The sequence below is a fragment of the Ambystoma mexicanum genome, chromosome 14 (genome assembly GCF_040938575.1).
Source record: "Ambystoma mexicanum isolate Mex_15411 chromosome 14, UKY_AmexF1_1, whole genome shotgun sequence".
Lineage (NCBI taxonomy): Eukaryota > Metazoa > Chordata > Amphibia > Caudata > Ambystomatidae > Ambystoma > Ambystoma mexicanum.
Genome location: NC_090940.1, coordinates 467,017,637 through 467,030,718, shown reverse-complemented (window position 1 = coordinate 467,030,718; position 13,082 = coordinate 467,017,637).

Below are 13,082 nucleotides of genomic sequence, written 5' to 3'. Positions count from 1 at the left end.
ATGCTATAGGAAGGGCCTCATGATTGGAATGGGAGGAGTTGGATATCACATCTCAGGCTATCGGAAGGGACTCAGGATTGGAATGGGAAGGAGTTGGATATCACATCTCATGCTGTAGGGAGGGTCTCAGGTTTGGTATTAATAGCATTGAGATATCACTTCTCATGCTATAGGAAGGGTCTCAGGATTGGATGGGAATAAGTTGGATATCACATTTCATGCTATAGGAAGGGTATCAGATTTGGTAGAAGCATTGAGATATCACATCTCATGCTATAGGAAGGGCCTCATGATTGGAATGGGAAGGAGTTGGATATCACATCTCATGCCATCGGAAAGGTCTCAGGTTTGGTAGAAGCATTGGGATATCACATCTCATGCTATAGGAAGGGTCTCAGGATTGGAATGGGAAGGAGTTGGATATCACAGCTCATGGCAAAGGAAAGGTCTCAGGTTTGGAAGGGGGAGGATTTGGATATCACATCTCAAGTTATAGGACGGGTCTGTGGTTTGGTATTAGAAGCATTGAGATATATCTCATGGTATAGTATGGGTCTCAGGATTGGAATGGGAAGCAGTTGGATATCACATCTCATGCTATAGGAAGGTTCTCCATCCTGGCCTCCTACCACTCAACTCCGCCTACTTGGAGAATTCAACATGAACCTGTATGCTTCCTGACCTGGACTTTTACGAGATCGGCAACTCTTCATGTCGTGGCCCTACAAACTGCTGAGAATACTCAGGATTTTCTGATCTCAGACCTCCCCTCTGTAACCCTCTCAACAATCCTCTCCCGTGGTGATCAAGTTCTCATCTCAAAGAAGGCTAACTACCAGCTGTTCCTCCTCAGAGGAGTTCTTCCTATCTGTCCCTGCTCCCTGCAACGTTTCGCGTTACAAACACTCGCTTCCCCGCTTTCTGGTTTAGACGTTTTTCCTTCTCAAAGGCCTTCTTCCTTTCTGTCCTTGCTCTCTGCATCCTTTCGCGTTGCAAGTACTCGCTTCCCAGCTCTCTGGTTTAGACGCGTGTTCCCTGCCTTCTCTCCGCTTCCCGCGGCCTTGAAATCAACAAATGAGCTTCAAAAGATACACGGTGCTCAGAATGCTTTATAACACCCATTATTCAAGATATAGCTGTAACCCGCTAGACGTATTGAAAAGTGCTGAAAACTAGCAAAAATAGCTAGAAAATGTACTTTCCTCGCGTTTTGGTAAATGCGGAATTCTGGTGGATTCCATTTTGTACTCGGTTCGTGCATTTGTTCAGTGGAATCCTGATGTTTTTAACCACTCGTCACCCATGCAAGGGGGGGGGGGTCAAAATCTACTGTTCACAGCCTGAATGTATACTGCTGAAATCTTCAATGCATTATCGGGTAATCCGACTCTTCTGGAAAGTGTATTTGCCATCTGTTATTCCAGTCACCATGTTTTCATCGTCCCTTCTAGTTTCAAGGCTGCACTCCCGTGGTGATCACGTTCTCTTCTCCAAAGAAGGCTAACTAACAGCTGTTCCGCCTCAGAGGCGTTATTCCTTTCTGTCCCTGTCCCCGCACCGTTTCGCGTTGCAAACACTCGCTTCCCTGCTCTCTAGTTTAGACGCTGTTCCTCCTCAGAGGCGGTCTCCTTTCTGTCCCTGCTCCCTGCTGATTCCAACCTGAGACCCTTCCTATAGCATGAGATTGAATATCCAACTCCTTCCAAATCCAATCCTGATACCCTTCCGATAGCATGAGATGTGATATCCCAATGCTTTCTGTCCCTGGTCCCTGCTCCGTTTCGCCTTGCAAACACTCGCTTCCCAGCTCTCTGGTTTAGACGCGTGTCCCTGCCTTCTCTCCTCTTCCAGCTGCCTTCAAATCAACAAATGAGCTCCAAAAGATACACAGTGCTCAGAATGCTTTATAACACCCATTATTCAACATATAGCCATAACCCGCTAGATGTATTGAAACGTGCTAAAAACTAGCAAAAACAGCTAGAAAATGTACTTTCCTCGCGTTTTTGTAAATGCGAATTCTGGTGGGTTCCGATGTTGTATGTACTGTGTCAGCGCGTTTGTTGTCGTATCCTGAAGTTTTTAACCACTGTTCTCCCATACAAGGGGTGTCAACATCTACTGCTGTTCACAGGCTGAATGTATACGGCTGAAATCTTCAATGCATTATCAGCTTTCCTGACTGTTTTGGAAAGTGTATTTGCCATCTGTTAATGCAGTCGCCCTGTTTTCATCGTCCCTTCTAGTTTATAGGCTGCACTCCCATGGTGATCACATTCGCCTCTCCAGAGCAGGCTAACTACCAGCTGCTCCTCAGAAGCGTTCATCCTTTCTGTCCCTGCTCCCTACACCGTTTCGCGTTGCATGTACTCGCTTCCAAGCTCTCTGGTTTAGATGCGTGTTCCCTGCCTTCTCTCCTCTTCATACAGCCTTCCAATGAGCTCCACAAGATACAGTGTTCAGAATGCTTTATCACACCCATTATTCAACATATAGCTGTAACCCGCTAGAAGTATTGAAACGTGCTAAACAACTAACAAAACCAGCTAGAAAATGTACTTCCCTCGCGTTTTGGTAAATGCAGAAAACACGCGTCTAAACCGGAGAGCAGGGAAGCGAGTATTTCAGCAGTATAAATTCAGCCTGTGAACAACACATTTTGATCCTCCCTTGTATGGGAGAAGAGTGGTTCAAAAGAACAGGATTCGACTGAACAAACGCACGAACAGAGTACAAAACGGGAACCCACTAGAATTCGCATTTACAAAAAGCGAGGAAAGTACATTTTCTAGCTGTTTTTACTAGTTTTTAGCACGTTTCAATACGTCTAGCGGGTTACGGGTATATGTTGAATAATGGCATTCTGAGCACAGTGTATCTCGTGGTGCTCATTTGTTCATCTTTAGACCTATCCAGCGGTGGTAAATATGAATGAAGAAGGCTGTAGGAAGAGGAGAGAAGGCAGGGAACACGCATCTAAACCAGAGAGCTGGGAAGCGAGTCCAAGCAACGCGAAACGGTGCAGGGAGCAGGGATAGAAAGGATAAACGCCTCTGAGGAGGAGCAGCTGGTAGTTAGCCTGCTCTGGAGAGGAGAATGTGATCACCAGGGGAGTTCAGCCTGTAAACTAGAAGGGACGATGAACACAGGTCGACTGCATTTACAGATGGCAAATACACGTTCCAAAACAGGCAGGAAAGCTGATAATGCATTGAAGATTTCAGCCGTATACATTCAGCCTGTGAATAGCAGTAGATGTTGAACCCCCCTTGTATAGGAGAACAGTGGTTAAAATATTCAGGATTGGACAACAAACGCACGGACACAGTACATACAACATGGGAACCCACCAGAATTCTCATTTACAAAAACGCGAGGAAAGTACATTTTCTAGCTGTTTTTGCTAGTTTTTAGCACGTTTCAATACGTCTAGCGGGTTACGGCTACATGTTGAATAATGGGTGTTATAAAGCATTCTGAGCAACGTGTTTCTTTTGAAGCTCATTTGTTGGTTTGAAGGCAGCGGGAAGAGGAGAGAAGGCAGGAAACACGCGTCTAAACCAGAGAGCTGGGAAGCGAGTGTTTGCAAGGCGAAACGGTGCAGGGACCCGGGACAGAAAGGAAGAACGCCTCTGAGGAGGAACAGCTGGTAGTTATCCTTCTTTGGAGAGGAGAACGTGATCACCATGGGAGAGGATTGTTGAGAGGGTTACAGAGGGGGAGGTCTGAGATCAGAAAATCCAGAGTATTCCCTGCAGAGTGTGTAGGGCCAGCGGCATGAAGAGTTGCAGATCTCGTAAAAGTCCAGGTCAGGAAGCATACAGGTTCATGTTGAATTCTCAAAGTAGGCGGAGTGGAGTGGTAGGAGGCCAGGATGGAGACGTCCATCCACTGAGAGATGAAGGGGGCAGGCAAATAGCCACGGCGAGAGAATGGCCAGGACAGAGAGAATGAATGCAGACAAGGCATTCGTAAGAGGAGTCGGCCTGCAAAGGAAAGCAATCTACTACGGGAATCAAGGATACTGCCCCACAAGAACGGTTGGATCTGGGCATGGAGAGGAACTTGTCATCAGGGAGGAGAGTGTCAAAGCTCGAGACAGCGCTAGCCGTCAACCATATCTCGGTTAGACCAAGGACATCATTGTCAGATTCTTCGAGGAAGTGTCAGTTGTGAGATGATTGTTTGAAACTGAATGAGAGTTGAGAGTGGGGAGGGGAACAAATCAGGTACTCCCTGCGGAGGTGTAGAAGGAGCCTGAACTAGGGCAGATGAGGAAGGAGAGAGGCAAGGAAGCGAAGAAGGGAGAGAAGAGACAGCAGGAGAGCAGGATCAATCCGGGAGCTAGGAGTGGTGAGAAGCTTAGACGGGGGATCTGAGTCTCAGGATTGGAATGGGAAGGAGTTCGATATCACATGTCATGCTATAGGAAGGGTCTCAGGTTTAGTATTAGAAGTATTGGGATATCACATCTCATACTATCGGAAGGGTCTCAGGTTTGGAATGGGAAGGGGTTGGATATCATATCTCATGCTCTAGGAAGGGTCTCCCGTTTGGAATGGGAAGGACTTGGATATCACATCTCTTGCTATAGGAAGGGCCTCAGATTTTGTATTAGAAGCATTGAGACAACAAATCTCATCGGAAGGGTCTCAGGATTGGAATGGGAAGGAGTTGGATATCACTTCTCATGATAAAGAAAGGGTCTAAGGTTTGGAAGGGGAAGGATTTGGATATCTCCTCTCATGTTATAGGAAGGTTCTCAGGATTGGAATTGGAAGGAGTTTGATATCACATCTCATGCAATAGTATGGTAGGTAGGTAGAAGCATTGAGATATCAAGTCTCATGGTATAGCAAGGGTCTCAGAATTGGAATGGGAAGGAGTTGGATATCACATCTCATGCTATCGGAAGGGTCTCAGGTTGGAATCAGAAGGAGTTGGATATCACATCTCATGTTATAGGAAGGGTCTCCGGATTGGAATGAGAAGGACTTGGATATCAAATCTCATGCTATAGGAAGGCTCTCAGGTTTGGAAAGGGAAGGAGTTGGATATCACATTTCATGTTAGAGGTAGGATCTCAGGTTTGGTATTAGAGGCATTGAGATACAACATCTCATGCTATCAGAAGGGTCTCAGGATTGGAATGGGAACGAGTTTGATGTCACATCTCATGCTAAAGGGAAGGTCTCAGGTTTCAAAGGGGAAGGATTTGGATATCACATCTCATGTTATAGGAAGGATATCAGGTTTGGTATTAGAAGCATTGCGATACCACATATCATGCTATCGGAAGGATCTCAGGTTTGGCATTAGAGACATTGAGATATCACATCTCTGCTATCGGAAGGGTCTCGGGTTTGGAATGGGAAGGAGTTGGATATCCCATTTCATGTTATAGGAAGGGTCTCAGGTTTGGTATAAGAATTGAGATATCACATCTCTGCTATCGAAAGTGTCTCAGGATTGCGATGGGAAGGAGTTGGATATCACATCTCATGCTATAGGACGGGTCTCAGTTTTGGTATTAGAGCATTGAGATATCACATCACATGCTGTAGGAAGGGTCTCCGGTTTGGAATGGGAAGGAATTGGATATCACATCTCATGTCATAGTATGGGTCTCAGGTTTGGTAGAAGCATTGGGATATCACATCTCATGCTATCGGAAGGGTATCAGGATTGGATTTGGAAGTAGGTGGATATCCCATCTCATGCTATAGGAAGGGTCTCAGGTTGGAATGGGAAGGAGTTGGATATCACATCTCATGTTATAGGAAGGGTCTCAGGATTGGAATGGGAAGGACTTCGATATCACATCTCATGTTATAGGAAGGCTCTCAGGTTTGGAAGGGGAAGGAGTTGGATATCACATTTCATGATAGAGGTAGGATCTCAGGTTTGGTATTAGAGGCATTGAGATATCACATCTCATGCTATCAGAAGGGTCTAAAGATTGGAATGGGAAGGAGTTGGATATCACATCTCATGATAAAGAAAGGGTCTAAGGTTTGGAAGGGGAAGGATTTGGATATCATATCTCATGTTATAGGACGGGTCCCAGGTTTGGTATTAGAAGCATTGAGATATCACATCTCATGGTATAGAAAGGGTCTCAGGATTGGAATGGGAAGGAGTGGGTTATCACATCTCATCCAATAGGAAGGGTCTCAGGTTTGGAATGGGAAGGAATTGGATATCACATCTCATGTTATAGGAAGGATCTCAGGATTGGAATGGGGTGGATTTGGATATCACATCTCTTGCTATAGGAAGGGTCTCAGGTTTTTTATTAGAAACATTGAGATTTCACATCTCATGCTATAGGAAGGGTTTCAGGATTGGAATGGGAAGGAGTTGGATATCACATCTCATGTTATAGAAAGGGTCTCAGGATTGTAATGGGAAGGATTTGGATATCACATCTCTTGCTATAGGATGGGTCTCAGGTTTTTTGTTAAAAACATTGAGATATCACATCTCATGCTATAGGAAGGGTTTCAGGATTGGAAAGGGAAGGATTTGGATATCACATCTCATGCTAAAGGAAGGGTCTCAGGTTTGGAAGGGGAAGGATTTGGACATCATATCTCATGTTATAGGACGGGTCCCAAGTTTGGTATTAGAAGCATTGAGATATCACATCTCATGGTATAGGAAGGGTCTCAGGATTGGAATGGGAAGGAGTTGGATATCACATCTCATCCAATAGGAAGGATCTCAGGTTTGGAATGGGAAGGAATTGGATATCACATCTCATGTTATAGGAAGGATCTCAGGATTGGAATGGGAAGGATTTGGATATCACATCTCTTGCTATAGGAAGGGTCTCAGGTTTTTTATTAGAAACATTGAGATATCACATCTCATGCTATAGGAAGGGTTTCAGAATTGGAATGGGAAGTAGTTGGATATCACATCTCATGTTATAGAAAGGGTCTCAGGATTGGAATGTGAAGGATTTGGATATCACATCTCTTGCTATAGGAAGGGTCTCAGGTTTTTTATTACAAACATTGAGATATCACATCTCATGCTATAGGAAGGGTCTCAGGATTGGAATGGGAAGGAGTTGGATATCCCTTCTCATGCTATAGGAAGGGTCTCAGGTTGGAATGGGAAGGAGTTGGATATCACATCTCATGTTATAGGAAGGGTCTCAGGATTCAAATGGGAAGGATTTGGATATCACAAATCTCATCCTATCGGAAGGGTCTCAGGATTGGAAAGGGAAGGAGTTGAATATCACATCTCATGCTATAGGAAGGATCTCAGGTTTGGTAGAAGCATTGAGATATCACATCTCATGCTATCGGAAGGATCTCAGGTTTGGTAGAAGCATTGAGATATCACATCTCATGCTACAGGAAGGGTCTCAGGATTGGAATGGGAAGGAGTTGGATATCAGCTCATGCTATAGGAAGGGTCTCAAGATTGGAATCGGAAGTAGTTGAATATCACATCTCATGCTATAGGAAGGATCTCAGGTTTGGTAGAAGCATTGAGATATCACATCTCATGGTATAGGAAGGGTCTCAGGATTGGAATGGAAAGGAGTTGGATATCATCTCATGCTATAGGAAGGGTCTCAGGATTGGAATGGGAAGGTGTTGGATATCACATCTTATCCTATAGGAAGGGTCTCAGGTTTGGAATGGGAAGCATTTGGATATCACATCTCTTGCAATAGGAATGATCCAAGGTTTGGTATTAAGAGCATTGAGATATCACATCTCATGCTACAGGAGGGGTCTCAGGATTGGAACGGGAAGGAGTTGGATATCACATCTCATGCTATAGGGAGGGTCTCAGGTTTGGTAGAAGCATTGAGATATCACATCTCATGCTATAGGAAGGGCCTCATGATTGGAATGGGAGGAGTTGGATATCACATCTCAGGCTATCGGAAGGGACTCAGGATTGGAATGGGAAGGAGTTGGATATCACATCTCATGCTGTAGGGAGGGTCTCAGGTTTGGTATTAATAGCATTGAGATATCACTTCTCATGCTATAGGAAGGGTCTCAGGATTGGATGGGAATAAGTTGGATATCACATTTCATGCTATAGGAAGGGTATCAGATTTGGTAGAAGCATTGAGATATCACATCTCATGCTATAGGAAGGGCCTCATGATTGGAATGGGAAGGAGTTGGATATCACATCTCATGCCATCGGAAAGGTCTCAGGTTTGGTAGAAGCATTGGGATATCACATCTCATGCTATAGGAAGGGTCTCAGGATTGGAATGGGAAGGAGTTGGATATCACAGCTCATGGCAAAGGAAAGGTCTCAGGTTTGGAAGGGGGAGGATTTGGATATCACATCTCAAGTTATAGGACGGGTCTGTGGTTTGGTATTAGAAGCATTGAGATATATCTCATGGTATAGTATGGGTCTCAGGATTGGAATGGGAAGCAGTTGGATATCACATCTCATGCTATAGGAAGGTTCTCCATCCTGGCCTCCTACCACTCAACTCCGCCTACTTGGAGAATTCAACATGAACCTGTATGCTTCCTGACCTGGACTTTTACGAGATCGGCAACTCTTCATGTCGTTGGCCCTACAAACTGCTGAGAATACTCAGGATTTTCTGATCTCAGACCTCCCCCTCTGTAACCCTCTCAACAATCCTCTCCCGTGGTGATCAAGTTCTCATCTCCAAAGAAGGCTAACTACCAGCTGTTCCTCCTCAGAGGAGTTCTTCCTATCTGTCCCTGCTCCCTGCAACGTTTCGCGTTACAAACACTCGCTTCCCCGCTTTCTGGTTTAGACGTTTTTCCTTCTCAAAGGCCTTCTTCCTTTCTGTCCTTGCTCTCTGCATCCTTTCGCGTTGCAAGTACTCGCTTCCCAGCTCTCTGGTTTAGACGCGTGTTCCCTGCCTTCTCTCCGCTTCCCGCGGCCTTGAAATCAACAAATGAGCTTCAAAAGATACACGGTGCTCAGAATGCTTTATAACACCCATTATTCAAGATATAGCTGTAACCCGCTAGACGTATTGAAAAGTGCTGAAAACTAGCAAAAATAGCTAGAAAATGTACTTTCCTCGCGTTTTGGTAAATGCGAATTCTGGTGGATTCCCATTTTGTACTCGGTTCGTGCATTTGTTCAGTGGAATCCTGATGTTTTTAACCACTCGTCACCCATGCAAGGGGGGGGGGGGTCAAAATCTACTGTTCACAGCCTGAATGTATACTGCTGAAATCTTCAATGCATTATCGGGTAATCCGACTCTTCTGGAAAGTGTATTTGCCATCTGTTATTCCAGTCACCATGTTTTCATCGTCCCTTCTAGTTTCAAGGCTGCACTCCCGTGGTGATCACGTTCTCTTCTCCAAAGAAGGCTAACTAACAGCTGTTCCGCCTCAGAGGCGTTATTCCTTTCTGTCCCTGTCCCCGCACCGTTTCGCGTTGCAAACACTCGCTTCCCTGCTCTCTAGTTTAGACGCTGTTCCTCCTCAGAGGCGGTCTCCTTTCTGTCCCTGCTCCCTGCTGATTCCAACCTGAGACCCTTCCTATAGCATGAGATTGAATATCCAACTCCTTCCAAATCCAATCCTGATACCCTTCCGATAGCATGAGATGTGATATCCCAATGCTTTCTGTCCCTGGTCCCTGCTCCGTTTCGCCTTGCAAACACTCGCTTCCCAGCTCTCTGGTTTAGACGCGTGTCCCTGCCTTCTCTCCTCTTCCAGCTGCCTTCAAATCAACAAATGAGCTCCAAAAGATACACAGTGCTCAGAATGCTTTATAACACCCATTATTCAACATATAGCCATAACCCGCTAGATGTATTGAAACGTGCTAAAAACTAGCAAAAACAGCTAGAAAATGTACTTTCCTCGCGTTTTTGTAAATGCGAATTCTGGTGGGTTCCGATGTTGTATGTACTGTGTCAGCGCGTTTGTTGTCGTATCCTGAAGTTTTTAACCACTGTTCTCCCATACAAGGGGTGTCAACATCTACTGCTGTTCACAGGCTGAATGTATACGGCTGAAATCTTCAATGCATTATCAGCTTTCCTGACTGTTTTGGAAAGTGTATTTGCCATCTGTTAATGCAGTCGCCCTGTTTTCATCGTCCCTTCTAGTTTATAGGCTGCACTCCCATGGTGATCACATTCGCCTCTCCAGAGCAGGCTAACTACCAGCTGCTCCTCAGAGGCGTTCATCCTTTCTGTCCCTGCTCCCTACACCGTTTCGCGTTGCATGTACTCGCTTCCAAGCTCTCTGGTTTAGATGCGTGTTCCCTGCCTTCTCTCCTCTTCATACAGCCTTCCAATGAGCTCCACAAGATACAGTGTTCAGAATGCTTTATCACACCCATTATTCAACATATAGCTGTAACCCGCTAGAAGTATTGAAACGTGCTAAACAACTAACAAAACCAGCTAGAAAATGTACTTCCCTCGCGTTTTGGTAAATGCAGAAAACACGCGTCTAAACCGGAGAGCAGGGAAGCGAGTATTTCAGCAGTATAAATTCAGCCTGTGAACAACACATTTTGATCCTCCCTTGTATGGGAGAAGAGTGGTTCAAAAGAACAGGATTCGACTGAACAAACGCACGAACAGAGTACAAAACGGGAACCCACTAGAATTCGCATTTACAAAAAGCGAGGAAAGTACATTTTCTAGCTGTTTTTACTAGTTTTTAGCACGTTTCAATACGTCTAGCGGGTTACGGGTATATGTTGAATAATGGCATTCTGAGCACAGTGTATCTCGTGGTGCTCATTTGTTCATCTTTAGACCTATCCAGCGGTGGTAAATATGAATGAAGAAGGCTGTAGGAAGAGGAGAGAAGGCAGGGAACACGCATCTAAACCAGAGAGCTGGGAAGCGAGTCCAAGCAACGCGAAACGGTGCAGGGAGCAGGGATAGAAAGGATAAACGCCTCTGAGGAGGAGCAGCTGGTAGTTAGCCTGCTCTGGAGAGGAGAATGTGATCACCAGGGGAGTTCAGCCTGTAAACTAGAAGGGACGATGAACACAGGTCGACTGCATTTACAGATGGCAAATACACGTTCCAAAACAGGCAGGAAAGCTGATAATGCATTGAAGATTTCAGCCGTATACATTCAGCCTGTGAATAGCAGTAGATGTTGAACCCCCCTTGTATAGGAGAACAGTGGTTAAAATATTCAGGATTGGACAACAAACGCACGGACACAGTACATACAACATGGGAACCCACCAGAATTCTCATTTACAAAAACGCGAGGAAAGTACATTTTCTAGCTGTTTTTGCTAGTTTTTAGCACGTTTCAATACGTCTAGCGGGTTACGGCTACATGTTGAATAATGGGTGTTATAAAGCATTCTGAGCAACGTGTTTCTTTTGAAGCTCATTTGTTGGTTTGAAGGCAGCGGGAAGAGGAGAGAAGGCAGGAAACACGCGTCTAAACCAGAGAGCTGGGAAGCGAGTGTTTGCAAGGCGAAACGGTGCAGGGACCCGGGACAGAAAGGAAGAACGCCTCTGAGGAGGAACAGCTGGTAGTTATCCTTCTTTGGAGAGGAGAACGTGATCACCATGGGAGAGGATTGTTGAGAGGGTTACAGAGGGGGAGGTCTGAGATCAGAAAATCCAGAGTATTCCCTGCAGAGTGTGTAGGGCCAGCGGCATGAAGAGTTGCAGATCTCGTAAAAGTCCAGGTCAGGAAGCATACAGGTTCATGTTGAATTCTCAAAGTAGGCGGAGTGGAGTGGTAGGAGGCCAGGATGGAGACGTCCATCCACTGAGAGATGAAGGGGGCAGGCAAATAGCCACGGCGAGAGAATGGCCAGGACAGAGAGAATGAATGCAGACAAGGCATTCGTAAGAGGAGTCGGCCTGCAAAGGAAAGCAATCTACTACGGGAATCAAGGATACTGCCCCACAAGAACGGTTGGATCTGGGCATGGAGAGGAACTTGTCATCAGGGAGGAGAGTGTCAAAGCTCGAGACAGCGCTAGCCGTCAACCATATCTCGGTTAGACCAAGGACATCATTGTCAGATTCTTCGAGGAAGTGTCAGTTGTGAGATGATTGTTTGAAACTGAATGAGAGTTGAGAGTGGGGAGGGGAACAAATCAGGTACTCCCTGCGGAGGTGTAGAAGGAGCCTGAACTAGGGCAGATGAGGAAGGAGAGAGGCAAGGAAGCGAAGAAGGGAGAGAAGAGACAGCAGGAGAGCAGGATCAATCCGGGAGCTAGGAGTGGTGAGAAGCTTAGACGGGGGATCTGAGTCTCAGGATTGGAATGGGAAGGAGTTCGATATCACATGTCATGCTATAGGAAGGGTCTCAGGTTTAGTATTAGAAGTATTGGGATATCACATCTCATACTATCGGAAGGGTCTCAGGTTTGGAATGGGAAGGGGTTGGATATCATATCTCATGCTCTAGGAAGGGTCTCCCGTTTGGAATGGGAAGGACTTGGATATCACATCTCTTGCTATAGGAAGGGCCTCAGATTTTGTATTAGAAGCATTGAGACAACAAATCTCATCGGAAGGGTCTCAGGATTGGAATGGGAAGGAGTTGGATATCACTTCTCATGATAAAGAAAGGGTCTAAGGTTTGGAAGGGGAAGGATTTGGATATCTCCTCTCATGTTATAGGAAGGTTCTCAGGATTGGAATTGGAAGGAGTTTGATATCACATCTCATGCAATAGTATGGTAGGTAGGTAGAAGCATTGAGATATCAAGTCTCATGGTATAGCAAGGGTCTCAGAATTGGAATGGGAAGGAGTTGGATATCACATCTCATGCTATCGGAAGGGTCTCAGGTTGGAATCAGAAGGAGTTGGATATCACATCTCATGTTATAGGAAGGGTCTCCGGATTGGAATGAGAAGGACTTGGATATCAAATCTCATGCTATAGGAAGGCTCTCAGGTTTGGAAAGGGAAGGAGTTGGATATCACATTTCATGTTAGAGGTAGGATCTCAGGTTTGGTATTAGAGGCATTGAGATACAACATCTCATGCTATCAGAAGGGTCTCAGGATTGGAATGGGAACGAGTTTGATGTCACATCTCATGCTAAAGGGAAGGTCTCAGGTTTCAAAGGGGAAGGATTTGGATATCACATCTCA